Consider the following 12,081-nt stretch of genomic DNA (forward strand, 5'->3'; position numbering starts at 1 on the left):
CGCACAACAGACTATGATTAAAGCTTTAGATATAGCCACCTTCGGTTAGTTTTGGACCAGCCTAACTTTCCGGGTGGTCGTTCTACTAACTGAGCTACCAAAGCACTTTGACTTGTGCTGTAAGTAATTATTGTGGTTAGGTGTTAAAAGGTACAGAGATTACATTTCCACCAGAGACAGTCTGGTCATTTGAGCACCTTTAGGATCGCTAGATATAATGGCATCAACAAGGGTCGTGAATTTACAGAATTATCTCTGATATCAAGTGTAATTTAAATTTCAAAGCACGATTTTAACATCTCAATTATCAAATAATATGTGAAAGATTTTTAATGGCATAACGGACAATGACTCTTCTTCCTACCTGGACGAGCATTCGTTGTCCAACAACGGATATCTTGACCTCTTGTTGTTTGTTTCCCACTGCCTAAAGCTTCTTTAGATGCAACTTAGCTGTAAGCTGCGGTTAGATAATTGCCTTGATAAGCATGATATTGTTCCTTGTGATCGCTCTAGAATTCCTGCCTATTATTTTTCCTGTTACTCATTATTATTTCTATATTCCTCCTCTTGGGGGACTTGGAGGACCACCTTTCCAACATTGTAATTTCTTCCTGGAGCTAACTAACTCTCATTCTCCCATCACACGATCTTGTCAGTATCGCCGTCTCATTTGCATGAAGTGCCAGTTATGTGTGTGTCAATAGGTGGGAAAGAGAAGGAATCTTTTCCAATTTTTGAGGGAAGCTCCGTGTTATTCCTTATATTAAGTAATATGTGATAGTCAAGTTAATTAAGGTTTTAAACCAACATGCGTTTCAGTGTTTACTGATTTGATGTTTTATGAGAGCGTTCAACTCCTTCGTTATCTTCTGAGACGTTGTCACCGTTTCCTGGTCCAATTTCTGAGTTTGATCAAATCGAGAATTTCTGAAGAAAGGTTGTCAAGCTTCAGTGGATATGGAAGCTTTGTTGCTATGAGTCTTTGCTATTAATGATAGTTATTGCCAGTTTATTAACCTTTACTTGAATTTGTCCTACTGTGTGGACAAATCCCCATTGAAATCTTTATAAGAGTAGATAATGCATTCAGGGGCATTTTTTTCGCTTTTCTCAGATTAAGAAAGTGAGGTGATGGTTCGAATTCAACGCGTATATGAATTTCAGTCGGAATGCACTAACCCCTTTATTCAGATCTGGCTCAATGAATATGGAGGCGAGCCATTAGGGGGAAAAAGAAACAGTTGTACTGCCAGTACATTTCCAGGATGATTATAACGTCTGTTATTCCAGAGGCTGTGCTGGGCGTTTAAATCCACCCATTATTAAGGTTCTGAGCTACGGGGCATCAAATACTTCGTTAGTTGAAAAATTGAGCATGGGAGGTGCACACGCTACACTCAACATAATACCACCCTGTATTTCGATTGCAACATGTTAAATCTGAATCTGTAATTTCGGTAATCTTTTGTAATTGACCTTTTTAGTGATCAGTAGAACCACGCCTCCTACGCGATTTAGCACACGATCGAATCTTTCTTCAGTATATGGTATGAAATTAATATTGACCCATTTTATAGCCTCGTTTCGCAAATTTCGAATTTTCGGTGAATCAGGCAGTGCGACCATTCACACTCAGATATAGTATAGTATACCATGTAGTTAATACAGATGTTCGTTTTAACGAGTAAGGGCAAGGGCCAAATAATTGATGTGCTGCCATAATTTCAAACAGGACAGTAGTCTAGCCACCAACTTTAAGTATCTTGTAAACCATATAGCCATCAAAGAAAGGCAAATCGGTTTTTTTCATTATTTCAACCTCGTGAGTTGTAAACTGAAGTCCAATATAAGAGAAAAAAACGGAAAGAAGATGAATCACTCTGTATTTTTTTACCCATACTTTTCTGATCCGAGATTATAAATTACTAATGACATTATTTCTTGGAAATCTTAATCTCGAAAAAACGCTTGTCAAGCTGATTCTGAAAGATTAATCAGCACAATTTATGAAATTGCGATTGAATTAATAGGAGTTTCTCAATTGCACACAAAAGCAAAGTTATATCTTTCAAAGTTGTGCGTTTTGTGTTCACTATACCGGGTCTCCGTTTCTGGAGCTCAACCATGGGGAGCAAGGCAACCGTAAAAGATGTTAGGTCGGTTAAATTAGGGCAAAGGAGTGCAATGTAAAGTTCTAGAATATGCATGCAAAACTTGTAAAATTCCAATAACCTTCGGAGATATTTGAAAAAATTAAATTTTGGAAAAGTGTTTTTACTTTTTTCCTCAGTTTACTTAAGGTTAGAAAATTGAAAATGATAGCACTTCTTCATTGCAACTTTCCCTCTTTTACAGCGTGTCGATGTCATATTTAAAATCCGTTTCGATTTTTGACAATCATCATCCACTTGGGTTCTTCTTACGGACGTCATCTCGGATCCACTTTGGATTCCATTTCGGTTTCTAAGCTCATTCAATTGGCTCCGAAGTTGCCCTTCCTCCTGAGTAGTTACTGTGCAGTGGTACACACTAAATGATGATGATAACTCTCCCTTCCATTTCTTCCACATATCAATGTTGTTGCGAGACTAAAGGCCTCTAGGGTATATCCAGAGATTAAGGAGACAAATCTCTGAATAACTGTTCTCTAATTACTTCTTCTAACTACTTCTTCAGAGCAAGAGCTGTTAAATCTCGTCAAACCGTTCATTCGATTAATTGAATTGTAATCACTAAAGTAGCACACCAACAAGTTTGATTTCAGTAGACAATGGTGGTGCATCTATGCATGCTGGAGGAGGATGAAGTAATTTGATTTTCAAAAGGGATAAAGTGAAATTTAGACAAAGCCAAAATTCCCATTGGCATCATCGCGCGTGCATGTCTCCGGTCAATTATTCCGGAACCTTGACGATGAAACAATGACGAAACCTCGAAAGCGAATTTGCATGTGGAAAATGGTGGCGCAGTACCGACACGGCAGTACCATGTTTACGACCGGTCCACCGTAAAAACCACCGATGCTTTACTGCCCACGAGAATGTGGGTATTACTTATTAACAGATAAAAGACCACGTAATTATCGGTTTGTACGTTTTTTCGAATGCACAATTAGTTGAAATTGTATATCCATACCCACAAACCGACACGAAATTGCGGCCTTCTACTTTTCAAGAACGAAGGTTAACCTCTTATGGTGATTTGTTATCAGTCAAGTGGACGTGCTTGAAATCTTGGATTTTCCAGTTACATTTTTACTCGTGACGATCAAGATGTCATTAAGACGACACAGATAGAATCGATCTATAGATGCTGAAACTTGGCACGTTTTGATTTTCACGTTTGTTTTCATATGGTCTTAAATTGTACCCTATCGAACTTCAAAAGCTCCTCGGGTCATGCGACCCAAATTCCTCATAGCTGTTATCTTCACGCACCTTGGTCACGTAGTTCCTCGTTCTTCACAAGATGCGTATCACATACTCAAACGAAATAATCAGCATAATTATAGAAACTTAACAGTTTTTTTCGAACCCGCCAAGTGTGGTTGCACAATTCGAAGAAGAAACACCATATACAACTACAAAGCGGCCTTTCTTCTTCTCCTTTTCGGACTTATACCTTGAGTCGCGTTTTCCGGTCATGCTTTCACCGTACGTTTTTGATTCTGTTGGCACGTGACATCGCGTAATCGCTTTAGATTAATGAAAAATTTAATTGTTTGAATTGGAAAGTGGGTCCAGTTTTAAAAAAAATGTAAGCCTTCCTATATGAAGCTTCGCGACTTGTCTTGGGTGTAATTTACAATCGCCGGCGGTAAAATGTTGTCAAAAAGTAATGAGAAGAGATACGAAGGCAGTAGTTATCCTTAACACAGATCATTTTAGAGGTTCAGTTACTGAGGAAACAGTTGGAGAATCCGCCAGAAAGAGAAGTGCAAAGTTGGTGCGTATATTTAGATAGCGCCTACTACTTTTATTATAAGAAAAAATTTAAATATAAAAGTTCTAAATCGCCATTCTAAATCGCCAGAACATGTTACTTAACATAATAGATAAATATTGCAAAGTTTAGAAAGGACAAAAAGCCAGTAGATTTATAATGGAACACCCTATATATTTTATGAAAATTGAATAGACCTTTATTTTCTGACTTCAAAAATGTATAACATGTTGACATTTGATTTAACCGTCTTCTCGGTATTTGCATTTAAAAATCGGGATTATATTGTTTTTCCAAATCGCAGTTGCCATGAAGAAACAAATGAACCGACCGTCATTAGTAATTATTAGTTATCAATCTATTATTTTCATTTTGGAAATAATAAGTTATTTAAGAACTAACATAAACAAATTGCCTTTTAATACCATGGAAACAAGATAAACATTTTTTTAAAATCAATAAGTTAGGAAAGTTCAAAATTCACAAGTGCTAAATGTGTCCGCCGCTATACTCAACATGTTTTCTGTAATCTTCATCTAACTTCAACAAAGCATTACAAATACATTCAAGATGTTCATTTAATCAATCGATACTTCTTTGTATTTTTTCTTTTAAATTCTCCAATTTTTGACTTCTTTTTTATAGACTTTGTCCAAGATGGATTGGACATTAAAATTGAAATTCAGTTTATGAATATATTGAATTTGAATAATTAATTCGAGTAATTTTTATTATGCCAACGAATTACTGTCACAAATACTACTACTCAAAAAATAATAATAATCACCAATGGTGATTTGCTCTACAATATTGACAACACTCTGTGTTACGTTACACATAGTAAAAAACCACCCATCGACAGTTATAATATAACAAAAGGACAAGTTACATACCCTGAAGTTCAACCTGATGAGTACAAGACCTGACCAACACTACACGCACCACAACTTCATTATTTCTACTTTTTCTTCTTTTGTATAACTCATTTTACAGATGGAATGAAGAAAAAGTGACAGTCGAATAAGTAATACTTACTAATGACGATCGGTCCAATTGTTTTTCCATGGCAACTGCGATTTGGAAAAACAATATAATCGCGATTTTTAAATGTAAATACCGCGCAAACGGTTAAACCAAATGTCAACATGTAATATATTTTTGAAATCAGAAAATAAAGGTCTATTCAATTTTTATAAAATATTCAGGGTGTTTCATTATAAATTTATCGGCTTTTTGTCCTTTTTTAACTTCGCAATATCCATCTGTTGTATTACATAACATTTTCTATCGATTTATAATAAACTATAAGTTGTGTATTTTTCTTTTTTCTTTTTCTATAAAAAAAGTAGTAGGTGCTATGTAGGTGCTGTGTATATCTAAATATACGAACTAACCCTGTACATTGAGATAATTGTATCGAGATTCATGCATCTTTTTGCAAAAGGATAGGAAGATCATTCATAATTACTATGAGGATTTTTGATGAACTAAAACTATACCCAAATCCAGATCAACATAGTTATAGTCGTGGTCCTGTCCTTTCATTCGCAGACTTTGTCTTGGTCTTTTCAACTCAGTTCAATCCTTAACATGGGTCGTGCCGTAAGGCTCTTGCAATTATTTATTCGGTGGTTGGTGCCTTGGCCATATATGTATGTGTTTTTTAGCCATCCTTTTACTTATAAGAAAAAGAAAATCGACACTCCTTATACACGAATATACAAAAAAGCCATTGGACATAGCCTTATTTCACAAGCAAATACAGTTTTTCAAATATTTCTGGGTTTCTTTTATAGTTTTTTCTTCCTCAGATTCCTCTGTTCCTTTATGGCACATGTCTGCGCATTAACGAAGTAATTTGATGATTTAATATTTATAGAAAAAAATTTAGCTTTATAGAACTATATAGAAATCATTGGCGCAGTATGATTTGACAAGCAGTGAGGATTTTTCCAAAGTTTCTTTTAGATTATACCTCCCCAGATTCTTGCCTGATTATCTATATCTATATCTATATCTGATTATTTATTCCTAAATTAATTTAAATCTTAAAAATTCGCACAGAATTTTTTTCCGCTGTGGAACTTATACCAAGAACTCATTAGCGTAGTATATTTTGAAAGTCGCATTACTTCTTGCATAGGGCTCGTGTCTGGCACGCCTTTGTTTTTTTTACGCAACTTCGCCCCACTTTAGCCAATCTGCTATCTTCCACGGTTTCCGAGATCGTCGTGATTGAGCTCCAATCCGTCCATATCCTATATGGTAAAGCTACTACCGTGTCCATTATTAGAGGATCATAGCAAAACATGTCTTTCACATTCGTCGCGTGTGGCCTTTGAACGTCTGCTATGACCGTGACATCGTGATTGTGTCTGGTCGAATGACCACGCGAGGTGGTTCGCCGTACCACTGCGCTACGTGTGGCCTCGACCAAAATGCAAAACCCGACACACGCGCTCAAGGCAGCACTTTTCTCGAAAAAACAACTTTGTTGACCCGGAAAAGTGTTGGACTTTGCATTACAAAATTTCCTTGTAGCGGTTCGGACGAGGGAACCGCAGGAAAATCGGCCTGCTTTCGCCAGTCTACTGACGCGTGACTATGCGAACTCTCGCAGGATTAACAAAAAATTACCTCCGGACGTAACAAGATTCGTTACGATCACGTTCAACGGAAGTGGTCACTTCTTTTCGGGATGCATAATTGCACTGTGTGGTCTTTTGCCCTTCTTGTCCCGCTGTGTTTGGACATCCGGTTAACACGTGCGAGCGAAAGCTAGATAAAGAAATAATGGACTTGCAGGTTTCAATTTTATAAATTATATTTTGACGATTTGAAGGTCTTTGAACCTAAAGCAATTAATGGAACGAAACCCACTTAGTAGGTTGTTCATGGCTGCAACCACAGAGACTGGCAGTATTATCTGGACTAATAAAAACAAGGGGGTGTCTAGTCCCACCGTATACGATAACAGACATTAATAATCAAGTGTCAACACTGAGAACCCTTTGTGATATGGCTTGAACGAGACCCGGAGCTGTGACGGTCCGGATGTTAGTAATCAGCTATAGAGGCCTATAATATAATATATCCAAGCAATTGTGGTAAATTCGTCAAGAAGCCATGAAGAATTCAACGGAAAAGGAGAAACTGGCTTCGATTTTTTCCTTTCTTTAACTCCAATGGAGTTCATGTTGGCGAAGCTGCCCGGACTCCATAGGATCGCACTACTGCGCGACTTTTTGCAGATTTTGTGTTAATTGAAATGGTTCTTTATAACATTTCCAAGTCGACAAGGTAAGGTTTTTACATTGGTCGGCGTAATTCAAAGAACCGCTTATCGCGTTACTGTCAAGCCCGATGAATGGTACGCCCTGACACAGAGAACCACCAGGCCAGACGTGCTGTATCTGAACATGCAATGAACAAACAAAGTGCGTTGTAATATGTGAATCGCATTCAGTAATATGCTCTTTAGCTCAGGGTAGTTCGGAACAATAATTATTTAATAACGAACACAATAATACATCAATTTAATAATAAATGTAGAAAATCGTTAAATTACAGCAGAAGGACCAGACATGTTTGATCGCCAACGCATAAACATAAGGGGTCAGTACAAAAACTGTGAGAAAAATATGCAAGTCCATCTGCAGGCCATTGTTAGGCTACGGACGCATGCTGCGGGCGATACAACGGAAAAGAATTAAACAATACATAAAAACAACAGAAAAGATTGTACTAAGACAAAGCTAAGGCACTCAACCAATTACTATACGTACGCGGACACATAATGGGAATAACTTAAAGACCGCAACAAATTCCGGCAAGATGTAAAGACATTCGTTACACCTATACCATTCTGAACCCTCTTACAAAACAAACAAGACAATCCCGCTTCTATTTATGTAAAATTTATAAAAGATAATGAGAAACATTGTTGCATTCGCTTTTTGCGTATAAATAGTCAAATATTTACTTACGAAATAATTAGTAAATGCATTTAATACTGGTAGGTTTCTATAAATGACTAATTATTGCGTTTCAACTGTGTCGGACTGATAACTGTAGACAAATATCGCAAATAGGCGAAATTAGGCCAAACATATAATTGGCCATATTTCCGCCATTGTTTTCTATCTTCTAGAGTATCCAGAATCCTTCATAAGTCGAGCTACAACATGAAATAAAATAATCTATTAATGTCCTTACAGTCCTCGTTAAGATTTTTCAGACCCTGCTCTTGACGTCGCCTCGTACGTAACAAACTTGTACTGTAACAGGCCTCTTACCAAGCTTGTGACGTAAATAACTATTTTGCCCTACAGCCTGATTCTACTGAGATATTGGCATTTGTTAAAAAAACTTTTAAGTACTGACGTATTCTAATTAAGACCCCTTAAATCCGATGTCTTCGCAAGGGGCCTGCAGAATAAAAATGCGTTGGAACTTTTTACTTTTATGACTGAACGCATATTTTTGGAGACCCATCTCGCTCCCCCTCTCTTACATATTCTTGGGTACACCCATGAATATCTTAGAAGGAACATTATTCTAGGTATAGTCGAGAATACCTAAGGTAGTAGATATGGCAGATTTCTATTTGTGCAAGTTTTACGCCAATAACTCAATTTTTAAAAGCCAATTTTCCAAAATTACACTTTAGGTCGGTACTTACAACCCAGATTTTCTAAGGTGAGAATTTCTCAGCAGGGCAGGACTTTAAAAGTCTGGCGCCCTAGGCGAAATTTTTAATCCCCCCCCCCCTCCGTCCTGCCCTTATCCTTAAGAAAAACCGCAGAACAGAAAATCCGCCGTCTTTCCCTCCATAAGGCCGGTACTGCTTCTTAGATCAATCTTAGATGTATCGAATCACAAGTGAAGAGACAAATTGGCTAAGCGGCAGTATCGCTGAATTGAAACCAGATTAGTTCAGGTTAGTTAACATAAAAAAAATGCTTACTTATTTTGTTTCAGAATTTACAATCCTTATAAAAGACAGTAAACTATAGCAAGCTTCATGTTTTATTTAACCGTGCCAAATCCCAAATAAAAATAATGTATTCCAGAATTATTTGCTCAGACCCCGGGAGAATATTAAAATAATAGAATTTGCTTATTGTTCTGGATTCAATGTTAAAATAAAACATGGAGCTGCGCCATAAGATTCAAAATATTAAGTATCATTCATAAAATGGTCTACTTTGTGGGTGCAGTAGCGCACAAAATAATCTCTAAGAGAATTGAAATAGATAATCATAGACACGTATTTCAGATCCAGAGTACAACCATTAATAATGTGTTATCCAGGCCTATACAAAATGTCTCACCAAACCTCCTCAAAATAGGGTAATACGAAGTGGTTTTCAGAGTGTCCCGACCAGGACAAAAATTTAATAAGTCTATAAGAACACCTCTTCACTTGAACCCCAATAAACCAAGTAGCTTCCCAAGGTTCAGCCTTTTCGGGGCAAAAAGAGATATTAAATTCTCGACCTCTAAGAAGGTCGGTTAATACGGACTTCTCTGAGGGTCACTGTGGCCCTTATAATCTGGGGTTCAAGCCAATAAAAATTCAGTCGATTATGTTTCAGTATTTTGTTGAGAATCAGTTTAAATTCTTGATGTCTAAGGTACCATAAGGCTCCTCCTGGACATCATAATATGCAAAATCATTCTTGCATAGGGAGGGTTCTAAAGTGAATCAAGAATATATCCAGCAGTTTATAGATAGGATATTTGGTAGTTAAGCGAGAGGGCTTCTAATGATGATGCCGCACTTTGAAGGGCATTTTCAATATCACGGTCTGCGAAACTACTCTTTCTAAATTTAAAAGAATAAAAACGCAAATAAATATGCGGTTAGTGTTTCCCAAAAAAAGGTCTTTATAATTAAATCGCAAAATCATGCATTTTTTAGGACTTTAAGTAATTTTTTTTACTTAATTAATTGATTAGAGCTAAACCAATAATGTTAAATTATCACTTGCCAACTTACATAGTTTTAATTTTAATCGAACAGAGACCAATATGGAATTAAAATTTTAAAAGGTAAAATCCTACAATGTTCTTTGATAATATGCACTTTAAAATTCATACAGTTTTGCATTGTCAAGACATTTTACATGATAAAAAAATTGTCCATTTTTATCTCTGGTTTCAATTACACTAAAGTGCATATATTTTTTTTATAAACAAATTATCTATTTTTTCGTAAAATTTCTATGCTATCTACTACATATGCAACCTTTTTTTTCGTTATTTCGCTGCAAATTTTGACTGCGCACGTTAAATTTTTACTTACTTTTCATAACGAAATAAAACGATAACGAAGAATTTCCTCATAGCAGAATTTCCATTTTTGCAGTAGATAGCATTGAGAAAAACCAAGGGCCAAAAATTGCTGATATAACAGATTTCATGCAAGGAAAATTTAACCTAAAACTTTTTTAGCTTTTTATTGGTTTATCTCTTGTAGCCCTTTTTACCTACCATTACCATTTTCGCAAAAATATTAGAAATTCCCTGTAGATATTCAGACCCATTCCAAATTTAAATTTAACATCCGAAAATCTGTAGGAGTTGGCATAAGTAAACATTCAGCAAAGTTGCTCTTTTGCGTTCTGTTCTTTACAAGGAATGTCTTTTAAGTTTTGCATATAGAGCTGAAATAAAACAGTAAATAGCTTTCAAAGAGTATTGTTTTTCGAAGTATTCTCAACGAAGATCAATGCACTTTTGCATACGCTGGAACCATTTCTCAAAACAGTTATTCCACTTGCTTATTAGTACAGTCAAAATGAAGTTTTTGAAGGTGTCGACTACTTCTGACAACTGGAATCTTTGACCCAGCACTCCGTTCTTGATTTTCGGAAAGGTAAAGAAATCGCTAAGACTTAAATCAAGATGGCACGGAGGATAGTTCGACGTTTTGTTGCGTTAAAAATTCCATTGTCTTGCGAGCTGCATGCAAACTTGAATTGCCTTGGTGAAAGATGATTCGTCGTTTGAGGTTGGTTTTTCTAAGCTCAACGATGCCTTGTGGCAAACAAATGGTTGTATACCAATCGACAGTAAAAATTCTTTAATTTTGCAGAAGAATTGTTGCTTTGTTGCTAGCTTTTGAATTTTTTAGGACACATTTCGAGATAGTTTTTCTTCAGCTTGGAACACCCAAACAGATGCATTTATTTTCGAGTTTATATGAGTAAATCCACAATTCATCACCACTAATATTGCTGTACACGTTTTTAGAGTTTCCCTCGTTGAACGGATCTAGAGTCTTTTGACACCAATTGACCCTAACTTCTTTCTGTTTTTCGGTGAACAGATGCGATATCTCATGGGACACTAATTTTTTTGCAGCTAATTATTCATGCAAAATTCTTCGAATTGTTTCGATTGATTCGAATTGAGATCTTTGAAACCCCCAATGATGCCTCAATATCGCGATACGTCACATATCGATAGTCCTTGATGCACTTGCGCACAGCATCGACGTTTTCCTGGATGACTACCGCCTCTATGTGTCCTTGGATCGTCGCTAAGGCTGATTCGCCAACGTTTGAATTTTCCATACCAAGGAGAAATTGTCGACTGATGTAGCGCTTCATTGCCGAAAAGAGAAACCAACTCAGCGAAGCATTCTTTTTGAGATAATTGCCTTCGAAAGTTGTTAAAAATTATTGGGCGAAAATTTTCTCAGTTAATTCCGTTATTCAGACAACTTGTCAACTTTTATTTCACTGTATCATGATCACTGTAATTTGATTCACTGTACTTACAACACTTCACGTATCGCACTGGAACTTTGAATTTAGGTTAACTGAAGATGGAAGTTAAGTTTTATTAATGACATCGGAGCAGGGCCGCCATCTATGTCCCAGCGTGCAAAATATAAGACATGTTACTGTCAAAGATTTTCCACTAATTTTGGAACACCCTGTATATGAGTTGCTTTAGTTTCTCAGTATGATGGCAGAACACTGTTGCGCGTCCGAAAGTTCCCTTCCAGCAAATCTAACATCTCAATGGAAACTTTTCTGCAGATCGAAATGAAAGGAGAGTCCATCCATTAGCGCTGCAACGCTAAAATTTACCAATAAATTTTCGACTCTGTGCACGTCACATTTG

The 12,081-nt window shown here is 36.5% G+C and overlaps 2 protein-coding genes across 2 annotated transcripts in view; one reads left to right on the top strand and one right to left on the bottom strand.

Moving 5' to 3' along the window:
• The window catches only part of RtcB (RtcB RNA ligase), a 208,235-nt gene that overhangs the window by 143,704 nt on the left and 52,450 nt on the right, over positions 1-12,081 (top strand). The gene's annotated exons all lie outside the window — the stretch shown is intronic.
• LOC136413524 (protein hairy-like) overlaps positions 1-12,081 on the bottom strand; it is a 20,243-nt gene continuing 8,162 nt past the window's right edge. Inside the window, exon 4 of the transcript XR_010752484.1 lies at positions 1-11. The gene's annotated coding sequence lies outside the window, so the exon portion shown is untranslated. The remainder of the gene's footprint in view (positions 12-12,081) is intronic.

This window comes from Euwallacea similis, chromosome 14 (assembly GCF_039881205.1).
Source record: "Euwallacea similis isolate ESF13 chromosome 14, ESF131.1, whole genome shotgun sequence".
In the NCBI taxonomy this organism is placed as follows: Eukaryota; Metazoa; Arthropoda; class Insecta; order Coleoptera; family Curculionidae; genus Euwallacea; species Euwallacea similis.